This window comes from Lolium rigidum, chromosome 2 (assembly GCF_022539505.1).
Source record: "Lolium rigidum isolate FL_2022 chromosome 2, APGP_CSIRO_Lrig_0.1, whole genome shotgun sequence".
NCBI lineage: Eukaryota > Viridiplantae > Streptophyta > Magnoliopsida > Poales > Poaceae > Lolium > Lolium rigidum.
In genome coordinates this window covers 71914173-71922997 of record NC_061509.1, presented here as the reverse complement: position 1 = coordinate 71922997, position 8825 = coordinate 71914173, and positions in this window count along the sequence as shown.

The window sequence follows — 8825 nt, the reverse complement described above, 5'->3', positions numbered from 1 at the left end:
GCCGTTGCCGGGAGATCAAGACACGCTGCAAGGGGAGTCTCCACTTCTCAATCTCTTTACTTTGTTTTTGTCTTGCTTTATTTTATTTACTACTTTGTTTGCTGCACTAAATCAAAATACAAAAAAATTAGTTGCTAGTTTTACTTTATTTATTGTCTTGTTTGCTATATCGAAAACACAAAAAAATTAGTTTACTTGCATTTACTTTATCTAGTTTGCTTTATTTACTATTGCTAAAATGGCTACCCCTGAAAATACTAAGTTGTGTGACTTCACAACCACAAATAATAATGATTTCTTATGCACACCTATTGCTCCACCTGCTACTACAGCAGAATTCTTTGAAATTAAACCTGCTTTACTGAATCTTGTTATGAAAGATCAATTTTCTGGAATTAGTTATGATGATGCTGCTGCCCATCTTAATAATTTTGTTGAACTATGTGAAATGCAAAAATATAAAGATGTAGATGGTGATATTATTAAACTAAAATTGTTCCCTTTCTCATTAAGAGGAAGAGCTAAAGATTGGTTGCTATCTCTGCCTAAGAATAGTATTGATTCATGGACTAAATGCAAGGATGCTTTTATTGGTAGATATTATCCCCCTGCTAAAATTATATCTTTGAGGAGTAGCATAATGAATTTCAAACAATTAGATACTGAACATGTTGCTCAAGCTTGGGAAAGAATGAACTCTCTGGTTAAAAATTGCCCAACCCATGGACTGACTACTTGGATGATCATCCAAACCTTCTATGCAGGACTAAATTTTTCTTCGCGGAATTTATTGGATTCAGCTGCTGGAGGTACCTTTATGTCCATCACTCTTGGTGAAGCAACAAAGCTTCTTGATAATATGATGATCAACTACTCTGAATGGCACACGGAAAGAGCTCCACAAGGTAAGAAGGTAAATTCTGTTGAGGAATCCTCTTCCTTCAATGATAAGGTTGATGCTATTATGTCTATGCTTGTGAATGATAGGACTAATATTGATCCTAATAATGTTCCGTTAGCTTCATTGGTTGCACAAGAAGAACATGTTGATGTAAACTTCATTAAAAATAACTAGTCGTAAACCCGTGCCACTGCACAGGCTAGTATTCTTTTGTAGGAAAACATACTATTGGATGTTCCATGTAATTATCTTTGATCTTGATTCTTTTTCCAGCAAGGAAAAAGGATAGTTATGTTTGTTTTAGAAGTTGGAGAGTTAATTTTCGAGAGAAGATTTGTAGCTATGTGAAATGTGGAAATGCACACCCGGCCTTGCGTGATAAAGTGACACCATTTAACAATTTGATCGTACCGGCACACTATTACATAATAATTTCTTATTCTGTCCTATTATGGTTGTCTTATCGAGGAGGGAAAGAAACAAATTTATAATTATTATTGGCAAAATTAATCTACCTGTGAGTATACTATATAATTATCTGACATGTGTATGTTGCCTGTATTTCACGTCATAAATCTTATCTACCCATTCCAGTGATCCAATTAATTAGTTTTAAGCCCGAATGAGCCTACAGTGAAAGTGAGCCGGATATTCTCACATCCATTGTCCTGAAGTGAAACGCGAGGCTCCAACCCCCTTGTTTTTTGAGCGAAACATGCATTAATCTTGGTTGAGCCATCAGGTTTCCTTGCAAGTTGCAACCTTATGAGATCAATATTAATTTTCTGTGAGATGCAGAGAATATACAGAGAAATCCGTTGCATGAACATGAAAATGTGTGCATGTATATATATTCTTCAGAAAAAATAATCAAGCAATCTACTTCAAATACAATGTAAACACAGCTTAACTATTTTTTGCTGCATTTCATCTTCTTGTAGACACAAACTCAGTGTATATATCTGACTCCTACTTTTAGAAATACCTTCTCTCTATAGAAAGCAATATATTTCATATGATATCTTCACATACTTTCGACAGGTAAATTCATATTTCTATTATTTTGTTATCAGTAATTTATTAGTACATAAATATTGGATACATATAGGAGAAAGAACCGACATCCTTTATGCACCCATGCACATGCTAAATAATCAGGAGGAGTCTTACATATTAGAAGACGATAATTATGGTTCATGGATGCGGATACATGCCTACCACTTGCCTGCGCATATAATTCATCGACGTGAGGGAGCTATAATTTCTGAAGAGAAGACAATAGAAAAAAGGCTTAAACATATATAGGACGTGTGAAACATAGATCAGATCATTCCTCGGCAATCCAAGCTCTACGGCGCAGCAGGAATCGCCACTCACATAATTTATCTTCGCATGTAATTGGAGATAAAATGAGTATATATCTAGCCGCTGCAAAGTCGTGGTCGCTTGGCCTGTATCACCACACACCGACGAAAGAGAGTTCTGCAATAGATCAGTAGAGAGGATCAGAAAAATCACAACATGTGTACTTGAGATCGATTAAATAAGCAAATCGTATATCCAGCTTACGCTAGTATTATACTCCCTCCCATTATCTTTAATCAGCGAGACGTATACACATACATAAACTACTCATGTGTACCGTGATCTGTCATTCTATTTCGATCGGAGGTTGTACGAAAAAAGTATTTGAGGAGCAAGAGGTACCAGCTGCAGAACAGGAAGAAAATAACCAAAGGAGTCGAGGCGCGGCGGCCGCAGATCAAACTCACCGCTGCTATATTCTTCTTTTCTTCTGAGAAATAATGTCGCTGACAGATCGAGGAAGAAGAAACGAACTGGGGATATTATCTGGCAGTTGAGAAGATTTTTATTTTCTTAAACAGCACCCAGCCATGGCAGATTGCATCGAACTGGGATCTTGCATGGGCTGCGGCAAGTAACCAGAGATCAAGAAATTTTCTCTTGGAAAGCACGCCGTCGTGGGACAGGTTCTAGCATCACCATCGGCGTCGCATCTCTTGATGGCCAGATGGCCTCCCTGCCGCATCAAGCTTCCGACGTTACTGGTGGTTTGGCTTCTTTCCATAATTAGTATGCAATACAGACGGCATGCATGAGCTTCTTTTGAGATGTAATCCTAACCAATATATGGCAGAGATCGATCGAATAAACTGCAGAATCTTATTTTAAATGTAGTTGACGTCATGGACAGAGAAAAACAAAGTGCCTAGGTATTCTCACGAATAGGATTTTGTTTGGACCACAATCTCGTCCGTTTCAGGGACTCTCTATTAGACCTCCTACTATTTTGATTAGATCCAGGCAATGATTAGAGCAATCGTATAGGACACAAACTGTAAATCCTCGTGCCATCTATATCAGGTGTCCGATCTGTTTTGTAGTATGATAGAAAAAAACGTGTAGGCGTGACCGCACACGTGACATTATAAATCACAACTTTCTGGGCTAATCCTAGCCACAAATTATAGATCTAATTGTCTTAATTATTTTGATGATGTGGATTAACGTGGTGTCTTATATGGGGCCTCCAATTAGTAAATATAAGATAATTTCAACAACAATGCTTACCGGAACAATTCTAGTAACAACTATAGGCCATATCCTTATAATAATGGCAACGGCTATGGTAATTCTTATGGAAATTCTTACAACAATAATAGGAATTCACCCCCTGGACTTGAAGCCATGCTTAAAGAATTTATTAGTACACAAACTGCCTTCAACAAATCTGTTGAGGAAAAACTCCATAAAATTGATATTCTTGTTTCTAGAGTTGATAGTCTTGCTTCTGATGTTGATCTTTTGAAATCAAAAGTTATGCCTAATAGGGATATTGAAAATAAAATTGTTACTACAGCAAATGCCATTCAAGTTAGAATTAATGAGACTATAAGATTAATGGCTGAACTGCGTGCTAGGTGGGATAGAGAAGAAAATGAAAAACTAGCTAAAGAGAAGAATATAGCTAAAGTTTGGACTATTACCACCACTAGTAATGCTAATGCTACACATGTTGCTGCACCTCCTACTCATACTAATAAAAGAATTGGTGTTAGCAATGTTTCCACTTCTAATGCAAAGCGCGAAAAACTGCTCGAAACTGCTAAAACTGCTGAAACTGCCTGTGATAAAGCTGCTGAAATTTTTTCCAACATTGGGGATGATGATCCCATTGCTTTAGATTATAATGGTTTGAATTTTGATGATTGCCACATCTCTGAAGTTATAAAGTTCTTACAAAAACTTGCTAAAAGTCCTAATGCTAGTGCTATAAATTTGGCTTTCACGCATCATATTACAAATGCTCTCATAAAAGCTAGAGAAGAGAAACTAGAGCGCGAAGCCTCTATTCCTAAAAAGCTAGAAGATGGTTGGGAGCCCATCATTAAGATGAAGGTTAAAGATTTTGATTGTAATGCTTTATGCGATCTTGGTGCAAGTATTTCTGTTATGCCTAAGAAAATTTATAATATGCTTGACTTGCCACCGCTGAAAAATTGTTATTTGGATGTTAATCTTGCTGATCATTCTACAAAGAAACCTTTGGGTAAAGTTGATAATGTTCGCATTACCGTTAACAATAATCTTGTTCCCGTTGATTTTATTGTCTTGGATATTGAATGCAATGCATCTTGTCCAATTATATTGGGAAGACCTTTTCTTCGAACTGTTGGTGCTATTATTGATATGAGGGAAGGTAATATAAAATATCAATTTCCTCTCAAGAAAGGTATGGAACACTTCCCTAGAAAGAGAATAAAGGTACCTTATGATTCTATTATTAGAACAAACTATGATGTTGATGCTTCATCTCTTGATGTTACTTGATACACACTTTCTGCGCCTAGCTGAAAGGCGTTAAAGAAAAGCGCTTATGGGAGACAACCCATGTTTTTACCTACAGTACTTTGTTTTTATTTTGTGTCTTGGAAGTTGTTTACTACTGTAGCAACCTCTCCTTATCTTAGTTTTGAGTTTTGTTGTGCCAAGTTAAGCCATTGATAGAAAAGTAAGTACTAGATTTGGATTACTGCGCAGTTCCAGATTTCTTTGTCTGTCACGAATCTGGGTCTATCTCCCTGTAGGTAGCTCAGAAAATTACGCCAATTTACGAGCATGATCCTCAGATATGTACGCAACTTTCATTCAATTTGAGAATTTTCGTTTGAGCAAGTCTGGTGCCATTTTAAAATTCTTCAATACGAACTGTTCTGTTTTGACAGATTCTGCCTTTTATTTCGCATTGCCTCTTTCGCTATGTTGGATGAATTTCTTTGATCCACTAATGTCCAGTAGAATTATGCAATGTCCAGAAGTGTTAAGAATGATTGTGTCACCTCTGAATATGTCAATTTATATTGTGCACTAACCCTCTAATGAGTTGTTTCGAGTTTGGTGTGGAGGAAGTTTTCAAGGATCAAGAGAGGAGTATGATGCAACATGATCAAGGAGAGTGAAAGCTCTAAGCTTGGGGATGCACCCGGTGGTTCACCCCTGCATATATCAAGAAGACTCAAGCGTCTAAGCTTGGGGATGCCCAAGGCATCCCCTTCTTCATCGACAAATTATCGGGTTCCTCCCCTGAAACTACATTTTTATTCGGCCACATCTTATGTGCTTTTTCTTGGAGCGTCGGTTTGTTTTTGTTTTTGTTTTGTTTGAATAAAATGGATCCTAGCATTCACTTTATGGGAGAGATACACGCTCCGCTGTAGCATATGGACAAATATGTCCTTGGTTTCTACTCATAGTATTCATGGCGAAGTTTCTCCTTCGTTAAATTGTTATATGGTTGGAATTGGAAAATGATACATGTAGTACTTGCTATAAATGTCTTGGGTAATGTGATACTTGGCAATTGTTGTGCTCATGTTTAAGCTCTTGCATCATATGCTTTGCACCCATTAATGAAGAAATACATAGAGCATGCTAAAATTTGGTTTGCATATTTGGTTTCTCTAAGGTAGAGATAATTTCTAGTTTTGAGTTTGAACAACAAGGAAGACGGTGTAGAGTCTTATAATGTTTACAATATGTATTTTATGTGAGTCTTGCTGCACCGGTTCATCCTTGTGTTTGTTTCAAATAAGCCTTGCTAGCCTAAACCTTGTATCGAGAGGGAATACTTCTCATGCATCCAAAATACTTGAGCCAACCACTATGCCATTTGTGCCCACCATACCTACCTATACTACATGGTATTTTCCCGCCATTCCAAAGTAAATTTCTTGAGTGCTACCTTTAAAATTCCATCATTCACCTTTGCAATATATAGCTCATGGGGCAAATAGCTTAAAAACTATTGTGGTATTGAATATGTAATTATGCACTTTATCTCTTATTAAGTTGCTTGTTGTGCGATAACCATGTTTGCGGGGAACGCCATCAACTCATTGTTGAATATCATGTGAGTTGCTATGCATGTTCGTCTTGTCTGAAGTAAGGGCGGTTTTCACAATCAAATGGTTTGAGTATGCATATTGTTAGAGAAGAACATTGGGCCGCTAACTAAAGCCATGAATCATGGTGGAAGTTTCAGTTTTGGACAAATATCCTCAAATCTCTAATGAGAAAAGAATTAATTGTTGTCAAATGCTTAAAGCATTAAAAGAGGAGTCCATTATCTGTTGTCTATGTTGTCCCGGTATGGGTGTCTAAGTTGAAGAATGATCAAAAGCGAGAAATCCAATGCGAACTTTCTCCTTAGACGCTTGTACAGGCGGCATAGAGGTACCCCTTTGTGACACTTGGTTGAAACATATGTTATGCAATGATGATCAGTGTTAACCCAAGCTAATTAGGACAAGGTGCGGGCACTATTAGTATACTATGCATGAGGCTTGCAACTTATAAGATATAATTTACATGATGCATATGCTTTATTACTACCGTTGACAAAATTGTTTCATGTTTTCAAAATCAAAGCTCTAGCACAAATATAGCAATCAATGCTTTTCCTCTATGAGGACCATTCTTTTACTTTCAATGTTGAGTCAGTTCACCTATTTCTCTCCACCTCAAGAAGCAAACACTTGTGTGAACTGTGCATTGATTCCTACATACTTGCTTATTGCACTTATTATATTACTCTATGTTGACAATATCCATGAGATATACATGTTACAAGTTGAAAGCAACCGCTGAAACTTAATCTTCTTTTGTGTTGCTTCAATACCTTTACTTTGAATTATTGCTTTATGAGTTAACTCTTATGCAAGACTTATTGATGCTTGTCTTGAAGTGCTATTCATGAAAAGTCTTTGCTTTATGATTCACTTGTTTACTCATGTCATACACATTGTTTTGATCGCTGCATTCACTACATATGCTTTACAAATAGTATGATCAAGATTATGATGGCATGTCACTCCGGAAATTATCTTTGTTATCGTTTTACTCGCTCGGGACGAGCAGAACTAAGCTTGGGGATGCTGATACGTCTCCAACGTATCGATAATTTCTTGTGTTCCATGCCACATTATTGATGTTATCTACATGTTTTATGCACACTTTATGTCATATTCGTGCATTTTCCGGAACTAACCTATTAACAAGATGCCGAAGTGCCGATTCTTGTTTCTACTTGTTTTTGGTTTCAGAAATCCTAGTAAAGAAATATTCTCGGAATTGGACGAAATAAAAGCCCGGAGGCCTATTTTCTCACGAAGCTTCCGGAAGACCGAAGACGAAACGAAGTGGGGCCACGGGGAGCCAAACCCTAGGGCGGCGCGGCCACCCCTTGGCCGCGCCGCCTCGTCATCTCGGGCCCCCTGTGCCCCCTCTCGACTTGCCCTTCCGCCTACTTAAAGCCTCCGTGACGAAACCTCCGATGCACCGAGAGCCACGATACGGAAAACCTTCCAGAGACGCCATCACCGCCGACCCCATCTCGGGGGATCCAGGAGATCGCCTCCGGCACCCTGCCGGAGAGGGGAATCATCTCCCGGAGGACTCTACACCGCCATGGTCGCCTCCGGAGTGATGAGTGAGTAGTCTACCCCTGGACTATGGGTCCATAGCAGTAGCTAGATGGTTGTCTTCTCCCCATTGTGCTATCATTGTCGGATCTTGTGAGCTGCCTATCATGATCAAGATCATCTATATGTAATTATATATGTTGCGTTTGTTGGGATCCGATGAATAGAGAATACTTGTTATGTTGATTATCAAAGTTATACTTATGTGTTGTTTAAGATCTTGCATGCTCTCCGTTATTAGTAGATGCTCTGGCCAAGTAGATGCTTTTAACTCCAAGAGGGAGTACTTATGCTCGATAGTGGGTTCATGCCTGCATTGACACCGGGACGAGTGACGAAAGTTCTAAGGTTGTGTTGTGATGTTGCCACTAGGGATAAAACATTGATGCTATGTCTAAGGATGTAGTTGTTGATTACATTACGCACCATACTTAATGCAATTGTCCGTTGCTTTGCAACTTAATACTTGGAGGGGTTCGGATGATAACCTGAAGGTGGACTTTTTAGGCATAGATGCAGTTGGATGGCGGTCTATGTACTTTGTCGTAATGCCCAATTAAATCTCACTATACTCATCATGATATGTATGTGCATTGTCATGCTCTCTTTATTTGTCAATTGCCCAACTGTAATTTGTTCACCCAACATGCTGTTCGTCTTATGGGAGAGACACCTCTAGTGAACTGTGGACCCCGGTCCAATTCTCTTTACTGAAATACAATCTACTTCAATACTTGTTTTTACTGTTTTCTCTGCAAACAATCATCTTCCACACAATACGGTTAATCCTTTGTTACAGCAAGCCGGTGAGATTGACAACCTCACTTTTTCGTTGGGGCAAAGTACTTTGGTTGTGTTGTGCAGGTTCCACGTTGGCGCCGGAATCTCCGGTGTTGCGCCGCACTACATCCCGCCGCCATCAA